Source organism: Nothoprocta perdicaria, unplaced genomic scaffold (assembly GCF_003342845.1).
Source record: "Nothoprocta perdicaria isolate Ctin4 unplaced genomic scaffold, notPer1 scaffold_46, whole genome shotgun sequence".
Taxonomy (NCBI): Eukaryota; Metazoa; Chordata; class Aves; order Tinamiformes; family Tinamidae; genus Nothoprocta; species Nothoprocta perdicaria.
The window spans coordinates 4481376-4501139 of record NW_020455710.1 but is presented as its reverse complement, the minus strand read 5'-3'; the positions used below and the strand labels follow the sequence as shown (position 1 = coordinate 4501139).

Genomic DNA, 19764 nt, shown 5'->3' with positions numbered 1-19764 from the left:
TTCCAAGGAGCTGAACAGATTTTTCATACATCATTAATGGGATGATTTAGGTTGAGGAACATTAAGGAGATCAAGTGATGCTCAGGAGAGACTTTCTAACATTAATGGATCAACTTAAATCAAAACTCCCCTCCCAAGGCTGATTTATTATCAAGCACCTGAAGGTGCAAGGGACAACGTTCCTGTGGCCAGATCCAGAAAAGTCATTAAGCAAATGCTCAGACAAGCTCATTAACTCAACACTGCCTCCCTCCATGAGCAGGGGCCTCATTTTGGAATCACCCACAGTGTTTTAAACCTTGGTCTATTTTCTATAGCAACATTTACTCTACCTCTGCACTCCATCTTCATGCAATGTCTCCTTGCCATTAGGAGTTAACATCTGCAATCCAAAGGGTCTGTTGCTACACCTAGAAATTTTGCAGGTCACTTTACAAACAATCTTCTTTGCTAGAGCTACTACAGTTGGCAATGATTCTAAGGGGCTTCTTAGCCACTTAAACTGAGATTACCACAGAGAATAAACTGCACTTGAGAGTTTAGGAGGCCTGGTTCTGTTCTACCACACGTACAGCCCAGTGTAGATGGCATCTGGTAGGAAACCACAACCAGATAAGTTTTCTCATGAAGGGAAAAGCTCCTCTTGCTCGTTATGCTCCACCAGGGCATGATAGAAGAAACCTGCACTTTGCAGAGTTGACAGGCTGTGCTGAGCCTCCTGCTCCAGTGGTACCTGGGGAAAGAGTCACGAGCACTAACTGGGACCCCAGAAACCCAGCTGGGYGGCTGAGGTGCGTGGTTGGGAGGAGCGAGAACAGCCCTGTCCCTCCTGGAGATTACACAGTTCCATAGAGAGAGARCTACATGGGATCAGAGGGAAAAGGAACACTCCCCTTGCAAGGTWTCAGTGCATCAGGGATGGAAAGAAACGAAGAACATCCTTAAAATGTGAAACATCTTACTCTTTTAATAATCCCATGTGGTATGTTTTCACTTTAGCAATAATTGTATTTTCCTTTTGCGTATTTTATTTAACAACGTTGTTGGGTCCAGCTAATCTGTTCCATGTGTTGAAGGAGGTAACAAYGTGCTGAGCACAGAGCCGATGCCTTTATCGGGCTGCAGTGAKTTGCAGAAGCAGCCCAACACCCCGAGCTATTCCTGGGAGGAATCACAGCCTCGCCTCCTGAAGACACCACTGTCCTTTCTGCTATCAGTAACYACACAGCAACTGCAGGTGTTACAAACATCTGGAGGGAATTTATGGTTGAAATATACCAGAAATTGTAGGAAGACAGATGAGAAACCTCAAAGAAAGTTAAAAGAAAAGCTGCTTTTCTAAAACTGGCATTTTAAGGTGGCTTGATCTTATTTTATTACAGTTTCAAGATCAGAGCGTCCTAACTGGATTAAAAGGTGCGACAGGTAACACTGCAGCTGTGCTGTAGCGTGTTCCTCAACCTAACCAGTGAATTATACAAGGAAAGAAAAACGCAAGCAGAGAAAGGCCCGCTGTGCTACTCCGCTTTGCGTTTCATCTCGTCATCGGTGGCAAGATCCCCCTTGTAACTTGGCCATCCAGACAGAAAGGTGTCAAAATGARCGTTTCCCCTGCAGCCCGTCGGAAGAGGGAGGCAGGTTATCCACGGAGCTGGACCTGTGTCAGGAAGGGCTAATCCTCTGGGGCAGGCGTTTGACTAAAGAGGGAAACCCAGTGTGTAGCTTAATCTGAACGACTGTCCCGCTGCAGGGAGAAATCCAACCCTCTGCCGAGAGCCGGAATCGCTGGGGTGCTCTGGCTGCCCTGCGGTTTCACTGATACAAAGCAGCTGCCAAACAACCAATTCAATTAGCTTAAAAGCTGCTTTTTTGTTTCCTAAGCCATGCAAACTGGTCCAGGTGTAGCGGTGTGACGAGAGCCTTAACCCGCACACCCCACATTTCACCAAAGTGGAGGGAGCTCAATATAAAATGCAAAAGCCACTGATGCAATRCAGCACCTCCTGGAGAGCCTCATCCCCACTGTTTACTGTGCGGTGACACCCAGGCTTAGCACAAATATGTGAAGATAAAATCTGGGACAGTGARAGAAAGACAAAGAGGGAAGACGGAATTGCCCTAGTTGATATTCAGCCTAATAACTGGTTGTTACGGGAAGCCACAGGCTTTGGAAAGCAGAAAATCTGAAAATGATGCAGAATTGATTATTCTAAACCAGGYAGAAAATGAAAAGTAAAATCAAATATTCATAAAAAATTGCTTTTAAAATGTCCAACTGCATAACATATGGAGRGGACAAAATTATTAGCACAAATCCTGGAGAGTGCTAGTGAGGCAATCATGTTCAGTATAACTTCATTTATGAAGTTGTTTGTCAATGTATCGGTAAAGTATCTCATCCACATATGTGGTATAGTTGCTCTTTTTACCTATTACCTCCAAACTATCATGTTTGATCTTCATTTTTTTTTTGTATAACTGCATCTATCCTAGCGGAAATCCCACGCAGCAGAAACAGGTTGAAGAAAAAACCCGCCGCACTCAGAGTGCTGTTTTCAGACACTGACAGGTTCATGCTCCCTGCTGACGTCCACAGGGCTACATTTAGCTCAAGTGAGGACGCACTTCAGTCATGAGATGTTTGCTCCTCTACCAAAATCCTTTCTAATATTTCCRTGTGGAAGATGTGGAGAATGACTCAGTAGCAAGACAGAGACACAGGCTTTGCTAAGGGCAGAAAGGTCTGCAAGAAATGCCCACAGGCTGTAGACCAGGGGAAAAGATGTCCTTTGCCCCAGCTTTCCATCCAGGCTTGGGCACTGCTGTCCTGGAGAAGAGCGGCTGCTCCGCTCTTCCGTTTCTCCACATAGGCAGGCATCCCAAGGGGGTGCAGATTCCTTGTACCTTGTGCAGATCCTGGATACCTTTCACACAGAGCAGAAGCTTGGGCAACTGCAGGGCAGAGGCAGTTGTTGCTCCCTTCAACCAGGAAAACAAACCRGTGAAAAACATATTGCCGGGTATCCCTGCAACCGCAGAGTCCACCTACACCCTCCCTACGCCCCCAGAGAAGAAATTGATTTCATATCACATTTCACACTCCATTTATCCTGCCTCCCCCAGAGAAAGGCCCCCACACAATGCCACAAAAGACATCACTTTTATTTACTGCCCATCTCCTAGYGTCTTTGTGTCCCGGCGAGCCCCAGGAAAGCAACACAGTGTGGGAACGCAGCGGATTCAGATTGCTCAGCGGAGCCTGCCCGCTGGCTGCTCGCACACTAAATCATGCCTGACAGACCATTGTTGTGCAGGGSACTCGCGTTGTGTTGTGTTTTTCTGGAGTGCTGTTGGCTTTTCCCTAGGATGGCTTTGAGCACCGAGGCGAGGTTGGGTGTCCAGGGGCTGGGAGAGGGACCCAGCCGGCACTAGGATGTGGTGGGAAGCACTGGCACGGGGCCCTCTGCGCAACCAAGTGCATTGAATGTTCACATTGCCTTTTTTGTGTCTCTTTCCGATTATCCTGTGGCTCTAAATATGCTAATGAACTTGGCATCTCCTTCATTCTAACACAGCAGAGCAAGTGCTGAGACAGCTCACGAGCTTCCAGCTCACCTAGAGACCCTTTCTTGGTGGATTGTGGAGGTCCTGCATCCCTGTTGCTCTTCTGAACAGATCCACTGCTGCCCCACCTCTCCTGCAGACACAGTGAGGCTGAAATTGCAGCATCAGAGACAGGGGCTTGGTTTTCACTCTATCATCATCATGGGAAGAAAAGAATTACCCATATAGAGAAGCACTCTGGTCCACCTTTGTTCCCTACAGATCCTACTTAGATTAGAGTGGTTCACACTGGCACAAGGGAATTCAAACATTAGGTAATTTATATACATATAAAAAGGGATTTAGCACTGCTTCATGAAGGAGAGGTACTAGATACTCTTGGAAAATGGGTGGAGTACTGGCAGAGGAATGAGGAAAGTTCTAGATATTAGAAAAAGACTGTGCATGGACATAGAAAAAAAGTCAGGAGAAGCACTGCAATCTGCAGACACTCAAAACTCAACTGGGTATGAATCCAACCAACCTGATCCAACTTTTAAGTTGCATCTAATTTCAAAACTGATAGCACAGTTTGAAGCTCTCAGTGAGGTTCATATTTTTGTTTGTTTTTACTCCTCAATACCTTCTGCATAGCCAGGGCTGAATTATCTGACTTCAGATAATTTCAAGCTCTTTGCAGAGCATGTGTCATGCATTCACCAGCTTTGTGGGAATGTTTAATGTATAGGGACAGGAGCAATCTGCCTGCCAGAGCATGAACTTGGACCCATGAGGACTGACTCAAAGCAGCAGCCTGGATGAACACTCCCCCATACTTTTCCCTAAAGGTCTAACTGTGATTCTGCATTTTAAAACACAGAATCTTCATAATAAACTGTAGCCATAATTGCAGTACACCTAATTCAGCCCAGAAACATTAATTCCTTGCTTCCCCATGTCCACTAAGTCTTCCAAGTCCTGCTCTCTAAATTAACTACACACCAGGTTATCTGAATGCCACAGCAAACAGTTTTCTTTTTCAGCTGCAAGATTAATGAAAAGGACCCATTTTTATGAACAAGTTGCTTTGATGAATCAGCAATTTCCATAAGTGGGCATTTCCTCTGAAAATCCCTGGCTGTGTCCCATGGGATATTGGGAAGATACAATCAGGGAGGAAAGCAGCCTGAGTCAGCAGCAATTTCCCTCCGGCAGCAACACGGAACAAACGTRCCCAGCAAACACAGCCCATCGCAGCTGCCATGCAGGGTCACAGCTTTCTATTCTCCCAAATGAAGGCAATCCCTTTTGAACAGTGAAAACATTGGAGATTTAGAGACAATCGTTATGAGGTAATGCCTGGAAACAAACCTACAGGGCTGGATTCCTTCCCAAGTATCTGTTAAGGCAGAAAAGCCTGGTTGACAACACTTAGCTTCGCTGTTGGGCTGTCACATGCAGAAAGCTGAGGAACCTGCAAAACTGCAAGGTGAAAAATGATGCCACTTGTGAAACCCCTTGATTTTTTGGCCTGAAAGGGGCTGCCACTTAAGTATCTGACAGGAAAGATGCACAGAAGGCCAGTTGGGCACATCCTTTGCAATGCCTCCTCTCTTTGAGTAGTTCCTCGTCTTGGCCTCCTTTTTCTCTGCAAGATTTTCACATGCATCCTATTCGATAGGAATATTTCTTGCCTGCTTTCTTAGCTTAGATTTCTGTTTCAGCTGTGTCCTTCCTCTAGGCCTGATGCCAAAGGCACAGATGTGCAGGATGGAGAGGAAGACCAGGACATGGAGAAGCTTGTGCTTCTTGAATTTATCAAACAGCACTTGACATCCCCATGGCACTGTTTATTTCACTAAAATACCACCTGTGTCACTGGAGATTTTTCAGGCAAGTCTAGCTGGGAGCAAAGCCAAGGGCTGAGTAGAACTGTGGGCTTTTGCACCYTTGGAGAGCTGAGATAATCCAATGAATTTATTTCTTTTTATTTTTGCTGGTGTTCTATGCAAGACAGCTATAAGATATTTTTAGCTGATCTAGAGTAKGAGGATGATCTTTCAGTTCAGAAGAAGTTCAGAGACTGAGAGGAGCATCCTTATAGTGAACACCAAAACAGCAGTTTTTATTGCATGGGTTTGCTTTTTCATGTGTCATTTTGCATCCACCTGGGGCACATATCATGGACTTATTCCAGTGCCAAATCACCTTAGAGCATGGAAATACTATCTCTCAGGGTTGAAACTGCAAATATTTAGATACATAAAATGCATGTGAAGAACTAAAAAAGTGCTGATTTTCAGCTGATGATAGCTAGACTTTCTGCAGATGTCAAAACAATCCGAGTCCTTTTCAAAAGGAGTCATCCTTATGATTCCTACATTACAACTAGGAAAGGAAAGCAACAGGCTGCAGAGCAAGCTGGTATCAGCAAATGGAAGCATAAATTATCTTGTTCTTTAAATATCAAAATGTGTCCTTCTACAGAATCTCTGGCACAGACTGCCTCATGCATTTTTTTGGGAAGAGTATCATCAAATCTAAGGAGACTAGCATATGGGAATGCTCATGAAATAATTCTGAATATCAGAGTAATATCTTAAAATAAAGACAAAAAAAACAGACTGCAGTGACTCTGACTGCTGTGTCATTGACACAGGCTCTCTGAAGTATTACTAGGCCTCTCTTTCCATGAACAGAAAAAAAATAATTTATGGATATTGTAAACAMTATTTGCTTTCATTTTCTTGTTTTTTTCTACTATCAAATACATTAAAGAAATTATTTGCAATTGCCAAATTGCTTCCATTTTCAGCAATGAMAAAAATTATGTCTGACATATCAATAACTTCTTGGGGAAAAATAGAAAGCAAAGGCAAAACATTCTGACCATTTTTGGCAGGAACTTGTATATAGAACATGCTCAGACTCTGTTGGAAATGAATCTTGGACTAAACGTATCTATCTCCAACCATCAACATCMCCTTTGTCCAAATAAACGTTTACCTCCTTTGCATATGTTTTGAAACATTATATAAGAAATTTTATGCACAAAAAGCTCACAATTCTAATCACATTTTTTCACTAGAATAGAAAACCAGAAAGAATATACATCAAAAAACTTATTGTGTTGAGCTAGGCTTATTGAGGAGGAGAAAAACAAAGTATTTGGTAGCAATTAATATGCCCCCTACATTTGCAGTTTTAATTCCTGTGCAGATGCGCAGTGTTGTTATTCTAATAACTTCCTGTGGTGCTCCCTTTTTCTGTAAACCTCAACGCCAATTAAAATGTGATCCATCACCAAATGCTCCCAAAACAAAGGGGAATGTCCAACTTCGATACAGCCATGAAAAATCCCAGTCACTCAAAAGAAGACCCAGTTAAAAAATAAAACAAGCATTCAAGTCTTCCCATTTCTGTAAGAAAGACTGGGAAAAAAATGTTCCTTTGTGCAAGCCTTGTAATAGAAACAGACAGGGATTTACACTATATGAGGAGAGACCAGCCAGACTTTCACTCAGCAGAAAGGTTGATTAATAATAAATGCATGCCACTTCTTGTGCTGAGATGACAATGTGGGGATCCTCRCTCTCTGGGGAAACGCTGCGGACTGGATGATACCAGCAGATGTATCTATGGTTTCACAGAGCTGGAGAGAGCAACAAGTGAATGCCTTCCTTTGAGAGGCCAGGAGCAGCATGTTGTAATTGTGCAGACACACACAATTGTGCTGCCAACAGGGACTGCAGGCCTTACAGTAAATAAAAGGTGGGCAGGTCCTTGGTGCTTCAGCAGCTTGTTTAAAAAAAGGGCTGATTTGCTTTTTYTTTCCATCCTGAATGATACAACCTCCTCTGGAATGCAAATCAGCAAGCGCCCAAGCAATTCTGCTTGCATGCAGGACATGACTTTGCCACCATGGACACTTTTTCATGGATCACATTACCAGACAACATCCTAACACATCCTATAGTCCTACAGATGGGCCTTCCTTGGAAAATGCTGGGACCCTTCTTGCCACCTCTGCTGCTCTAAGGCACCACACTCACCAACCCGTGATGAATACTCAGTATCTTAARAGACACTTGATGTTCTCCAAGTATTCACTGCTGCTGACCAGCACTGGAGATGAACATGGAGTTTTCAGAGGCTTGAGGGTATATTAGCAGTAGAAATCTTTAGCTCTTTCTATGGGAGAATTCACATGGGATYATGGTGGAATTGTCTCTAACACCTGGGTGGATACAAGCTTGCTGCAGATGACCTTCCTAAGGGATTAATCTGGCACATAGGATATTAATATCCATATAATTAGAAATGGAACCAAAACAAAAAAATTACCTGTTCCAAAGGGTCCAAAGTCATCATTCATACCCAAACTCCTGAGCTTATTCCTGAGACTTTAAATGTGAGGTTAATGATACATCATCTCCTTTGACTAGCTGCTGACTGCATGTGCTACCCTCCACTGAGGAGCAGGACAGTAAGAGTGATACAAATGATTTGACTTTAAGAGCACCAAAATAAGATGATATCACAGTCAATTTGCAGYGGACCAGACCTATGCCCTCCCATCGCTCAGCTGGGAGGGGAGAGGAGGGACAGCAGAGGAAGACGAAGGTTGTTTGTTTATTTATACCCTTTCCAAGCCCATTTTCTCAAGGCAAGAATCTTATGCCAAGTCTATTTACAAAGTTCAGCCTGGGGATCGTGAGAAATTCAGCTCAGTCTTATGCTCAGCTTTTTTCCTGTACCACAGATGTGTCCTTCCTTATGTGCTGGACCTTTAGTCTTGTTCAGGGAGAGGGGAGTCAAAGTTGAGAAAGGAATAGAGGAAAAACACTAACACCTCAAACACAAAACATCACAAAAAACAACAAGCACATCACCCTTGCAGGCAGACACAAAGCCAGAGCAATGCAAAACCTGATAGAAACTCACCTGACTTGTTCTGCTTAGCCACAAGCAATGAGATAAACTCTGGGAAAAAATAAATTAATCTGTCTTGGCAGTAGCTTTTTGAAAATCCAYATCTGACAACTCTTCTGCTACTTACTATCACCCAAAGGAAGTTAAATCAACYTTTATCTATAATGACCATGGAAATATCTATATCATCTTAACAAAACTTATACATATGGAGATTTCTTTCTTCAGCCTTATACCTTAGATCAGGACAGCTGCTCCCTTAACATTGCATTGAGTGATACTAGCGCAATTTTTGTCAGCCACATAGACTCAGATTCCCTTTTATGTGGTTGAGATCTATGAGATATTTTACGCCATTCCAGAGTTCTTTTCCAGGGTTCCCAAAGCAGCACATTACTGACTCCTCTTGCTTCAGTAATCTGGATATTAGGCTATAGTCAGAAGAACCAATTTGGCTAATTTCATAGAAAAAAGGAAAACAGCATCATCTTCTCCAGAAATATTTGAGCTACATTTAAATCCCATTGTTTGAGGAATCACTCCAARTCCAACACAAGAGACTTGAAAAATAACATATTTTCAACAGCCAAGTCACTCAGGAGAGTTCATTCTCAAAAATATTCACAGAATATACTAACAATCCAAAGAAAGGTAGCACAAAATCTTCCCTSCTATAAAAAATGAAATTTCTCACCCCAAAGAGAAAAAAAATCTCCCTATTTAAGAGATAAAGCAGAGCTTCAGGAACTTGCAATGACTCCCCTCTGACATCCCAAGGCCCCATAAATATCAGTCCCCCCCCGCCAGGCCAAATTAAAACAGAGCGGGTACCAGGAAGATGTTGAACTGCCTAATTTAGCCTGGTGTATACACCAAGAAAATGTAACTAACCCAAGAAAAGGCCTTTCACTGAATCCATTTACTGGCACAACRTGAGGTCAAGTTGTAAATTGTCCAGCCGGGTTTGTTTAGCATAGCCTTGATGGATCAGCAATTGCTGACGTTTTCTATGAGGTCCATATTTGCCCAGATGGTTCTGGAAAGGTAAGCAGTGTTGTCTTACTGCAAAGGGGAAGGTTTGGAAGGGGATGGCTGCTCAGGCTTGCCCCTCGGAGCAGAGGCATGCGTGTGCTGCCCAGCCGGGAACACTAAGTGAACCTGAAAGCCTCCCAACATCTGGCCGCAGCTTGGCTTTGTTTGCTTTAGGCTTTGCACACAGCCGACCACCCTGGCTGAGCGYGGGGATGGACGGGCCCTCTCCACACACGGCTGCAGGGATGTGTTGGGCCTGTGTGCCAGCCACGGCGCTGGGACAGCAGGAGAGGCTCCAAAGCTGCAGCAGCACCTTCCGTTTTGCTCACACTACCCTTCCAAGGTGAGTTTCTGCCCCAGCAAGTGAGCAGCTCTCATCTCCCTACTATTTGTTTTCCCTGCCTGCACCATCCTGCCCAGGGATGCACACTAAGGTTCCTTAAAGACCCTGTGAGACAGTCCCGTGACCTTCAGAAAGCACCAGGGTTCACACTGAACATTTATGGGCCAAAGCAATTTGCCTGGGTCATGTGTCAGATTGCAGGGTGCTGTCAGGAAGGGACATTTCTTGCATAATTTCAGGAATTTTGCCCCTACTTTTGGTAATAATACTGATAGGGAACATGAAATGGAAAAAAATCCCCTCAGATTTCTAATGTCTATTAAATACAAGTACTTAATGTCTATTAAATACAAGCATTAAATACTAGCCAGTTTCTGGAATATGATGCCTCTTCCTCAGATTTGATGCTGCTGGTTGATACTTGGTCTCAGAATTTCATTCAAATATAAAACAAATAAAACTACAGGAATTTTAAGAAAAAGAAAGAAGTGTTRGAATGTTTGTTTGGTGACTTACTGCTCCCAGTGAATAAACAACATGAAGATGCTGTATGAATCATCTCAATTGACACATCTGCCATGCTACCTGAGGGGGACTATTCTTGCCCTACAAGTTCTAGCAGAATGGATTTATCTAAACCCAGAGTCACAGTGGCACTTCAATATTCTCAGTCTGGCTGTTTATGCAAAAAAACAGCTGTCACAAAGCTAAGAGCAACCAGGTTGTCAGCAGTTCTGTATTTTGAGAAGCAGAACTCAGCAACGCTTTAAGCTGCTAGGAGGCTCAACTTTAATAGCAAAAATGCTGTCCTAAAGCCAGATTATCATTATGCCATTTGAGACTATATCCGAGAGAAGACTTCACACAACAATTTCTGCAAGTGTGACTTAGTGCTTATCTATAGATCATTACATCAATAACTATCACAACTTGCCTTCCCACCAAAATTCTCTATCACATTGGCATCAAGTTTACCCACTGAAGTGATGGGAATTTAGGCCTGCATGCTACAAGTTCTGTCATTTCCCAYTGCATTCTTTCTATTCTGATTCACTCCAAACCAAGATACAGTTGTCACATGAATAATGGTATTTTAAACAAATTTCTATTAATGTTAATGGAGCTCCCTCTTGTGGGTGAAACCATTCACAAGGCACTTCCATCACCAACTTTGTTTCAACAAGTATTTTCCTAATACCTGACTCCCTGTTAAGAGCCCTTCAGCTGAATTCAAACCAGCTAACGAGAACTCTCATTGCTTTCACCTGGAAGATCACATACATTTATTGCTGACAAAGAAGCTYATTCATTTTTGAAGTTTTCTGTACCATATATTCATTGCCACAGACTAATCTCAAGACACTCAATAGCCTGTATCAAGTAGTATTGCATCACATCAGTCAGAAATTTGTTTTTCTCTTAAATAGAAAACATTGCCCCCTCTCTGCACATGGCATTTCTTTCTGCTTAGACCACCTGCACCTGAAACAGTTTGTGCCAAATGCAGCAAGCACATTCAGTGACACTCCAGATCAGGCACAACTGCCCCAGAGACAATTTACAGGACTCCACAATAGAGTTAAATTTTCCATTGCAAATTCTATTTTATTTTAAAGCTGAAAGGCCACATAGCACTTTGAATGCAAGTCATGTTTTCAGCTTGCAAAATGCTTTTTCATGGRAAAGTCTTGCCAGCATCCACAGCATAAATCCTACTACCACTGAAGGGAGGGACATCAAACATACCAAGTGAGTAAACTTCACAAATTTCTGTAAAGTTTCCAGTTAAAAACAGGGCAGGGGTTTGCATGGAAATATTTCCTCATGAAACAGGCTGCTTTAAAGCAAACAAAATAAGGAAGAAATCCTTACTCCTTTTTCAGCAGATATGCCAGGTTCAACACAGGGTGGCAGCAAGGGACTGGCTCTGCAAGTTTGGGAGGAGAACAGGCCAGCACCACCCTCAGCACCAAGACATGAGCTCCTTCCTGCAAAAAACTTCTTCTCTTTACATAAGATCACRGCACAAACGTTCTTTTCCGAAATATGACTCTCAAGAATGGCATCCCAGCAATGCCTCTTCCCTTGCATGCTCRTGAGGCTGCAGATCTGGCTACTTTTTCTCCTTTTCATGATCTGTCAGTGCTCACATCAATCTCCTTTTCAGTCTGCGATGTCCTCCAATTCATCTGAGTAACMTCAGTGACAAAATCAGCTGCTAGATGCACTTACACAGTACTTGTCCTGGCAATACTGCAGCTGCCTGAATGTTTCTGCCCTCAGGTGTTCAGTGCTAGTTCTCAGTATTTCTGTATTTCACAATTAGCACCAGGAGATATCACAAATATATTTGTACCACAACAACTCCTCAGTTTTAGCCAAGATTTGGAGGTAARCCAGGTGGAGACATCAGGGCAGTGTCCACAGGTGCTTCCCTGAGCCATTCTGCTTTGTACCTACTTCCCTTCACTCACCACACACATAGCAAATCCCCAGTACCTTCCAATTAAGTCAATCTCTTAATTGACCTATAACCTAAATGATTTAAGCTCTCCAAGTCCTTCCATCAAGCAGCCCTGAAAATCCAGACACATCTCCTATCTGAAAGGACACATCCTTAAGCCCAAATGCTCCTATTAGCCATTCTATACAACACCAGAGACAGCTCTGGTGAAAGGTCACTTTATAAATATGTTGTTCTGTACCRTTTCCAGGACACAGAGCAGTCACCTTTGGAAGTCAGACCTTTGGCATGTGCTTCACCAGTCCTTAAGGCGTTGGGTTACCCAAAGCCCCCGTTGCTCTTGGAGAACAGCACCATGGGCTCGTGATGAGGGAGACAGGTGGTAGATGACAAGATACAAGTGCAAAGCAGGCAGTCAGGAGCATGTCCAGCACATTGCACAACCCCCTTGATTAAGGTCAGCGACACCCCATTTCAGATCAGAAATTCTCAGCCACAAAAATACCAAAGCCCTCCTTAGCCTTTCATAATAAGGCTTGACTGATTGCCATTTGAGGGAGTTGTTAGAGTGCAGTAAGTGAAGAAGATCAATCTATAAAGAATCTATACATCAGCTAATAGAAACTAGCTAACAAGAAACTGATCTCTAATACACCCGTCAGCTCACAGAAAGGGTAACTAAGAGCCAGACGGATTTAAATTTTGTTCCAAACACTATCTGTGTCTTTGTCCGAGTTCCTCCCTCCTGATTTTACTGGGTACCAAATGGGATAGTCTTGGGTGAGATTGCATTTGTTTTGGCAAATAAAATAAGATTAAGCTCTTGTCAGCATCTGGTATAAATATCAACAGTTATCTAGATTCTGTTCTACAATGAACTGTGACAAAAAAGTCATGCTATTTTAGTTTCGTCATACTAATATAAAAATAATTATTTAGGATAGCAACCTAGCTGAACTTTTTTTTTCAATATACTATGACTCTTAAAAGCCTTGGATTTAAAGACCTTGTTTACAGGAGTATTTCAGGCACAACATCTGTTGGCCATGGGTAAGCACATCCCTTTGCATATATGACCATTTAGGGGAGTAGAAAGATGTATCTGAAATTAAAAAGTCAAATTTAGCTATAACTATATAACTATAAAAGTCAGCTTTTTTTTTACATATTTATGGAAAAACAGGGAAATTAGGGTAAAGATAACTTCAGATAAAAGCAAAAACAGCAGCATTACATCTGAACTAAATTGCTTATCYAATATTATTGGACTATTTTTATTTTACATGAAAGTTTCACATCAATCTTCTATTTACTACTGTGCACRTACATAATAAGACTTGCTAAAAATCATAAAGACAAGTCTCAGTATATGGCAAGATCTCATAAAACAGGGCTAGGAGGCATTTCAGGGTATCTAGTTCCTTTTCCCCAGTATCTGCTTACAAGTGCTCCCAAGGTCTGTGGACTAGTCCTAGAGCTGCCTCATTTCCAAACATGACACTTCTCACATTTTGCAGTCAAATATTGTTTCCTATTTCAAAAAACCCTACTTTAAGATATTCTTTTGATGCCCAGTCAAAACCAGATATTCTTCCAGACCACCAGCAAGCCAGCTCTGTAGAAAAGTGGTTACAGCACAAATTTCTACAATTTCTACAAAGTTGGCACAAAGATCTCCCAAACCCTCTAGACAGCTTTTCTGCTGCCCCACAGATCAGTTACCCTGTAAATGAGCTATACTTCGCTTTGAGCTGGCTGTGAAATAGGAACTCTTAGTTCCTGTAGCTTTACTAGGCTTTTTAAGAAGCCACATGCTCTCCTGCTTTTGTTCAATTGAGCGCTCATGCTTTGCTCCCTAATAAAAGAKGTTCTCTCTCCGCTTAGTAAACACTACTCTCAGCCTTTTATTGTCCTGCAGAAAGAGAAGCGTGCCATAAAATGTGCGTAGGCAGGGTATCAATTTCCCTGTATTGATTTTAGAATAAAAGAATTGTTCATTTAATATTTTTGTTTGATTACTTTATTAACTGCATTGATTTGCAGCACAAGCTTTCTGAAGAAATAGGGTGCTCATGACTCATACTTATTCTTCAGCAAGAATCCCCATTAGATAATACATTATGCTAAGAATTACAGCTGCTGAGGCTTAATTATGATTAATTTATGCCTTCCCTTAAAGTAGATTAGGTTTARAGTTTGTAAGCATTTTAATCCTTTCTGTACAAAATAACTGTACTGTCTGGAATATGGATATCTTATAAATTATGGTAGGAATATGTCTCTTTTGCTAAGGTTATAAGTGGCAGGAAGAGATTACTGTCAAGTAATAGATTAACTTAAGAGCTGTAAATGTTATGGTGGGATATGGAAATGAAAACATTCATACAATGAAATCAACATAAGCATTTTTTAAAAAATGCAGTATGATTGCTTCTAGGTTGCAGATGAAAAAACAAGGTAGAGAAATGAGCATCTTTGAGACTGTCAGTGGCTGTCAGACTGTCAAAATTGAGTCCCAAAGTCCATTTGCTCTCCTGTTCCCTCTACCTTATCACATCCCCTATGCAGGGACACAAAACAAAAGGCACTCAGATGTCGACACAGAGATGGCCCCTCTGCAAATAAGCACATGTACAAATAATCACAGATGGCACAATCATTTGCCTGATCAAAACTTACACAAGAGAAAAGTAGTGGCTCTGGCATCRGTTAAGGTGTTGAAGGCCTTCATRTCTGTAGTGACAAAGCTGACTTCACGTGGGATACTGAAATACAGATAAAAATACAACTTTTTAGAAGAGTTTGATCAGTTTGTACAGCAGAATATATGCTAGTACTTGAAATAGCAGAAAGTTTGACAATTCAAGAGAGCTCCTCCACTTCTACACTCCTGTTTTCTTAATTAAACACTGAACTAGAGCTTGAGTTGCACTAACACCTACTTTTCTAGGTGTTCTTAATTAAAAGACTCAGGGAAAAAAGATCCTCAGAATCCAAGGTGTCTTAAATTCAGCTTCAGTTCTCCATCTAAACTTCAGCCTTTACGCCCTTTGCACAGAAATAGGTGCCAACAAGTGGAGGAATTTCACAGCTATTTCTGCAATGTGCAGAGGTAGGCAGAGAGTGGGTAGAGTTAAAAGTTACAAGCAGAATTTGTGCTTTTGAAAGCCACATTGTCTGAGCATTTACCACCAACATCTATGCTGAAAACAGTCCTTATATGAATATCTTCAGCAGAGGCTTCTGACTTCTTGTCTCCTCACATTCCTCCTCCTGCTTTCAGTATTTGAAACACATTGAATTGCYAAAAAATATTCTTTAGAATTTTGAATTAGAAAATAGTTGGTAGAAATAGATCAAACAGATGTTTCACAAAATTGTGCAGTACAAAAATATTGAAGACAGTATATCATGTTTATTATACAATGAAACATGCACAAACAATATAATATTCACTTTTTATCKTATGTAACATTATATTCACTTACATAACCTTATATTCTTAACTTTGCCACCTGTGCTAGGTACTAGCTCCACGCTGACAAGGAAGCCCTGTGTTCCTTGCTCTTTGCATTGAGCCCAGCATTACTAGTGCAATCATTGCTTCCCTCTTGCATTCAGAGAGCTCAGCKAAAATATTATTTCTGAGAATACAAGAGCCAGTTTTACAACTGTTGGTCACTCAGGGATATCTCAGGGCATGTCCCAAGCTCTTTTTCTAGATTAAGTTACTTACATGGGCTCTGAACCAGCAAGCCTGGCTCCAGGAAGGGTAAATCTTAGCCTGGAGCACACGGGTCCTACATGTCCAGCCACAACAAAGCACATCACAGATTGCCTCTCATTTGCTTTGGAGGCAGCTGTGTGAGCAAAAGGTGGAAGGTTTTCTGCTGCCAGCCAAAAACTGGTTAGATATATAACCAATGCAGTCGCACTTAAGCGCTTCATTACATATTGTCATTCCTCACAATCTCCCTCATTTACTTTGATATTCCTACATATATGGGTAACAGCTGAAAGATGGTAAAAACAGAATTTTGCTGTGATGTTATTACAAACCCAGTGTTGCCTACAATTCCAAGAGATGCATTATCAGCATGAAAAGAGTGTCAGCTGGCATGAACCAAAGGGGCTTATTGTGACTGGAGTCACTGAAGATTTGTCTCATTCCTGGAGAAAAGTTTTAATTTCTTAGGAAAAACTTATTGATTTGACTTTCATAAAAACAGCAGAGACTTCTACTTTGTTTCCTATTTTTGCTGCTTTTTCTTTTTTTCCCCATCTGTCCCCAACTCTAAAAATAGAGAAGGAGCTCAGGAGCTAGTGTCCTCTAACAGGGAAGAAAGATGATCGCAAATATGTTTCCATAACTGTAGTGAAACAGTATGCGACATCAGCCATGCAAGTTATTCACAACAAACTGACTGATTTATTCTTTATTTGCCCTGAGTAAATGCAGCATATATATCAAACATTTGCTTTAGAGCTACTGATTGCATTGCTATGAATGGAAAGTTCCTGATGAAAAAGGCTTGTCTGGAGAACACTGGTGAGATTCTTTTTTTCCTGAAGACTTCCATATTCGTGGCACTTCAAAAAGCTGTAGCTGAAATCACTAGAGCTATCTGAAAGGAGGATGATGCTCTGGCTTGAGAGCATAGAGAGCAACAAAGAGATATGCAAGATAGTTTTGGTGATGCATAAAACCTTTATCCATATCTGTGAACTGAGCCCAAACCATTAATTTTGCTAAAGAGAGACTAGACCATGGACACACATGGCACTGCAGCGCTTGTTGGCAGGAGACCCAGCTGCCATCAATTTAACTCATGCAGCAGAGTCTCCCCAGAGAACTGAGGCACACAGGAGGGACAWGATGGTGAAAAGCTGAGCAGCTGTTGCCTATGCTCAGTCTATTTTGTGGATAAACAAAGATTTAATTTTGCAGTCATGTTTAAACCAGCATCTTTAGAATGAACATATGTTTATACTCATTATGCATATGTTTATTAGAGCTGGTCATAATGTTTTGACAGAATAGTCCAATGAGAAAATGCACTTTTGTCAAAGCTGAAATGTTTTGCTAGATTGTTTCAGTTTCTTCTTCTCAGCAAGAGTAAAATATTTAACTTCAATACAGTAAACATTGTTTTAATTTTCCTATCACAGCAGAATATTAATATTTAGCAAAACACTTCACTATTACTGAAGAAAAATGTTTCAATGTTTCTGATTAAACATTTTGGAGAAATTTCTCTTCCAGAGATTTTTTTTTAACATCTTCTCTTCAGAGCTGAAGCTATTTCCAAAATYGAGGCTGTCCTCTCCCACAGAGAAGAATAACAGCCCATGAGGCCAGAGTGGAGCCTCTACCTATTAGAGCAACAAAACAGAGGTGAAAAGCTGCCTCATGAGACAGCTTGCTTGAAGTTATCTTCCTTGCTTGAAATAAACACAATTTTACCAGCTCCCATGATTTTATCAGAAGCATCCTGCTCTGTGTTTTGTTTTCAAAAACCAGCTCTCAGGATCTATTGATTTATAGGCAACTCCAAATGAAAAGGAAACATAGCCATCAACAAGACACATACATCTTTGGCCTTTGTGGTTTCTGAATAAAAATAATCTAAAATATGAACCAAGAGGCTCAGAAACCAGAAGTCAAACAAAAGAGCTGAAGTGTATCATTTTTGAAAAGCTTTTCTTTCTTTTCTAAAGCCAGTCTCATGATTTTTCTTGGCTCTGACTAATGATTTCCAAGGAACAGAGGCYCACAATATTATAATCTGCCTTCTGTTTCTCTCAATGCATATGTTACACTGAGCTTTTTTTTTTTTTGGGCCTATTTTTCCTCTACATTACCTTTGAAAGTTTACACATTTGTGTAGCAGCAAAATTTACTTATCAGAACAGGCTCTTCTACAGAAAGCTGTGCCTATTTCCCAAATCCAATGCAACTTTAGCCAGATTTTGAGCAAGGAAAAGAATAAAAATAACTTAAGGAGGTTCAAGYCTTAGGAAGCATGAAGAGGGAATGAAGGAGGACAGAGTCCTCTGCTAGTCATGGGTGCAACCCCAGAGCTCAACAAAAGCCTTAACGAGCAACCTTAGCTGCAGAGGAAAAGTGTCCCCCAACACAAAAAAAGCCTCCCAGTTTAAACAAGAAACCGATATAAAGAAAAAATTCAAGACTGTGGAAAAAAACATAAGCTAAGATACCCATAACTTACTTAAAGAAAAGAGTCATAGTAAAGAAATCTACCCAGCATGTTCATTACCTTGTTCCATTTCATCCCTTCTCCAGGAGAACTCCTCACAGCACAGCCACACCCAGCCTGAGCACAAGGCCTTTCCAGAGCAGGATGAAAGCCTTAAATACCCTCCCCACGCAGGTGGGGGATGGTCACAGGTGTCCTGCTGGGCCACCTGGAGCCCRTGAGGCAATCTCCTCGTGAGGATTAAAGCAGGCCGGGGAGGAGCAGCTCTCCCTTTTCTTCTCAGAAGGATCCTGAGTATTTCTACTGCTAGGCTGAGGCCTGCAAGCTGCAAGAAGGTTAGTGCCTTTCAAGAGATAGCTTCTTTATTTTGTTTTTTGGCTAAAAAAGGTACGTTGTAAGAGGAAGACTGAGGAAAAAAGCATGAAAGGTACTGTGGCTATTGTTGTTGGAGTGTTTTTGTACTGTCTAATTTAGCAGTCACTAGATGTATTTCAATTAAGCTTTGTTAGCACCTGCAGTGCATCTAACTGTCCTAGCTGAGGCCTTCTGTGGCAYGTTATTTGGTATAAGCCTTTTGTTGGTGTTAATAACCGCAAATTGATATTCTTGCTTTCTTGTAGGATAGCTGGGAACTATAGAGCTAAGATTTGTMTGTTTTTTTCTGTTTTGGGGGGCTAGACTTAGCTATAGCTTGTACTTTCTACAGCTCTTCATGCTTATTGTGCTAAGCATATATTAATAAGGAAATAAAAAACTAGTTTCACAACTCTTTTGGTTAATCCATTGGTGCTGTTAAATGAGAAATGGTGCACTTACAAGTCATTTGACTTATTGACTGCTTTTCTGAATCCTAAATGAGCTTATTGACTAGCACAGGCCCAAGTGTGGGCAAGCCAGACTCCCTAGGAATGGGAGTACCTCAGCCTTGAATATATAGTGCTTTATTTTCCTTTTGTGAGGGTATACAAGTTGAGAGGTACCATTTATAACCACAGTTTCTAGAGATAAATTTAGGGAGCACTATATATATGTATATATATGCATGCTAATCTTAATTCCCTTGTCTGTGCTGTTAGTAGAACATACAGSCTTGCATCCATTTAGGGCTTCTCTACAACAACTGTACAGGTTTATTTTTTAACCAGACTTCTTTGTATTTCCCCTCTGCCATGTAAAGCTCAGCTTCAAGGCTGTTGATCCCARTGGGACTGTTTCTATTGCCTGAGACAGAG

At 41.5% G+C, this 19764-nt stretch overlaps 2 long non-coding RNA genes across 2 annotated transcripts in view; one reads left to right on the top strand and one right to left on the bottom strand.

Moving 5' to 3' along the window:
- Positions 1-2142: 2142 nt before the first annotated feature.
- LOC112953722 lies at positions 2143-18649 on the bottom strand. The gene is made up of 3 exons (XR_003250610.1): positions 18593-18649; positions 14994-15079; positions 2143-2979 (listed from the first exon to the last, which is right to left on the bottom strand). It is a non-coding gene; the product is annotated as an uncharacterized LOC112953722 (long non-coding RNA).
- Positions 18650-18804: 155 nt separating this feature from the next.
- Positions 18805-19764, top strand: part of LOC112953718 — a 15441-nt gene continuing 14481 nt past the window's right edge. Inside the window, exon 1 of the long non-coding RNA XR_003250609.1 lies at positions 18805-18867. This is a non-coding gene — a long non-coding RNA (uncharacterized LOC112953718). The remainder of the gene's footprint in view (positions 18868-19764) is intronic.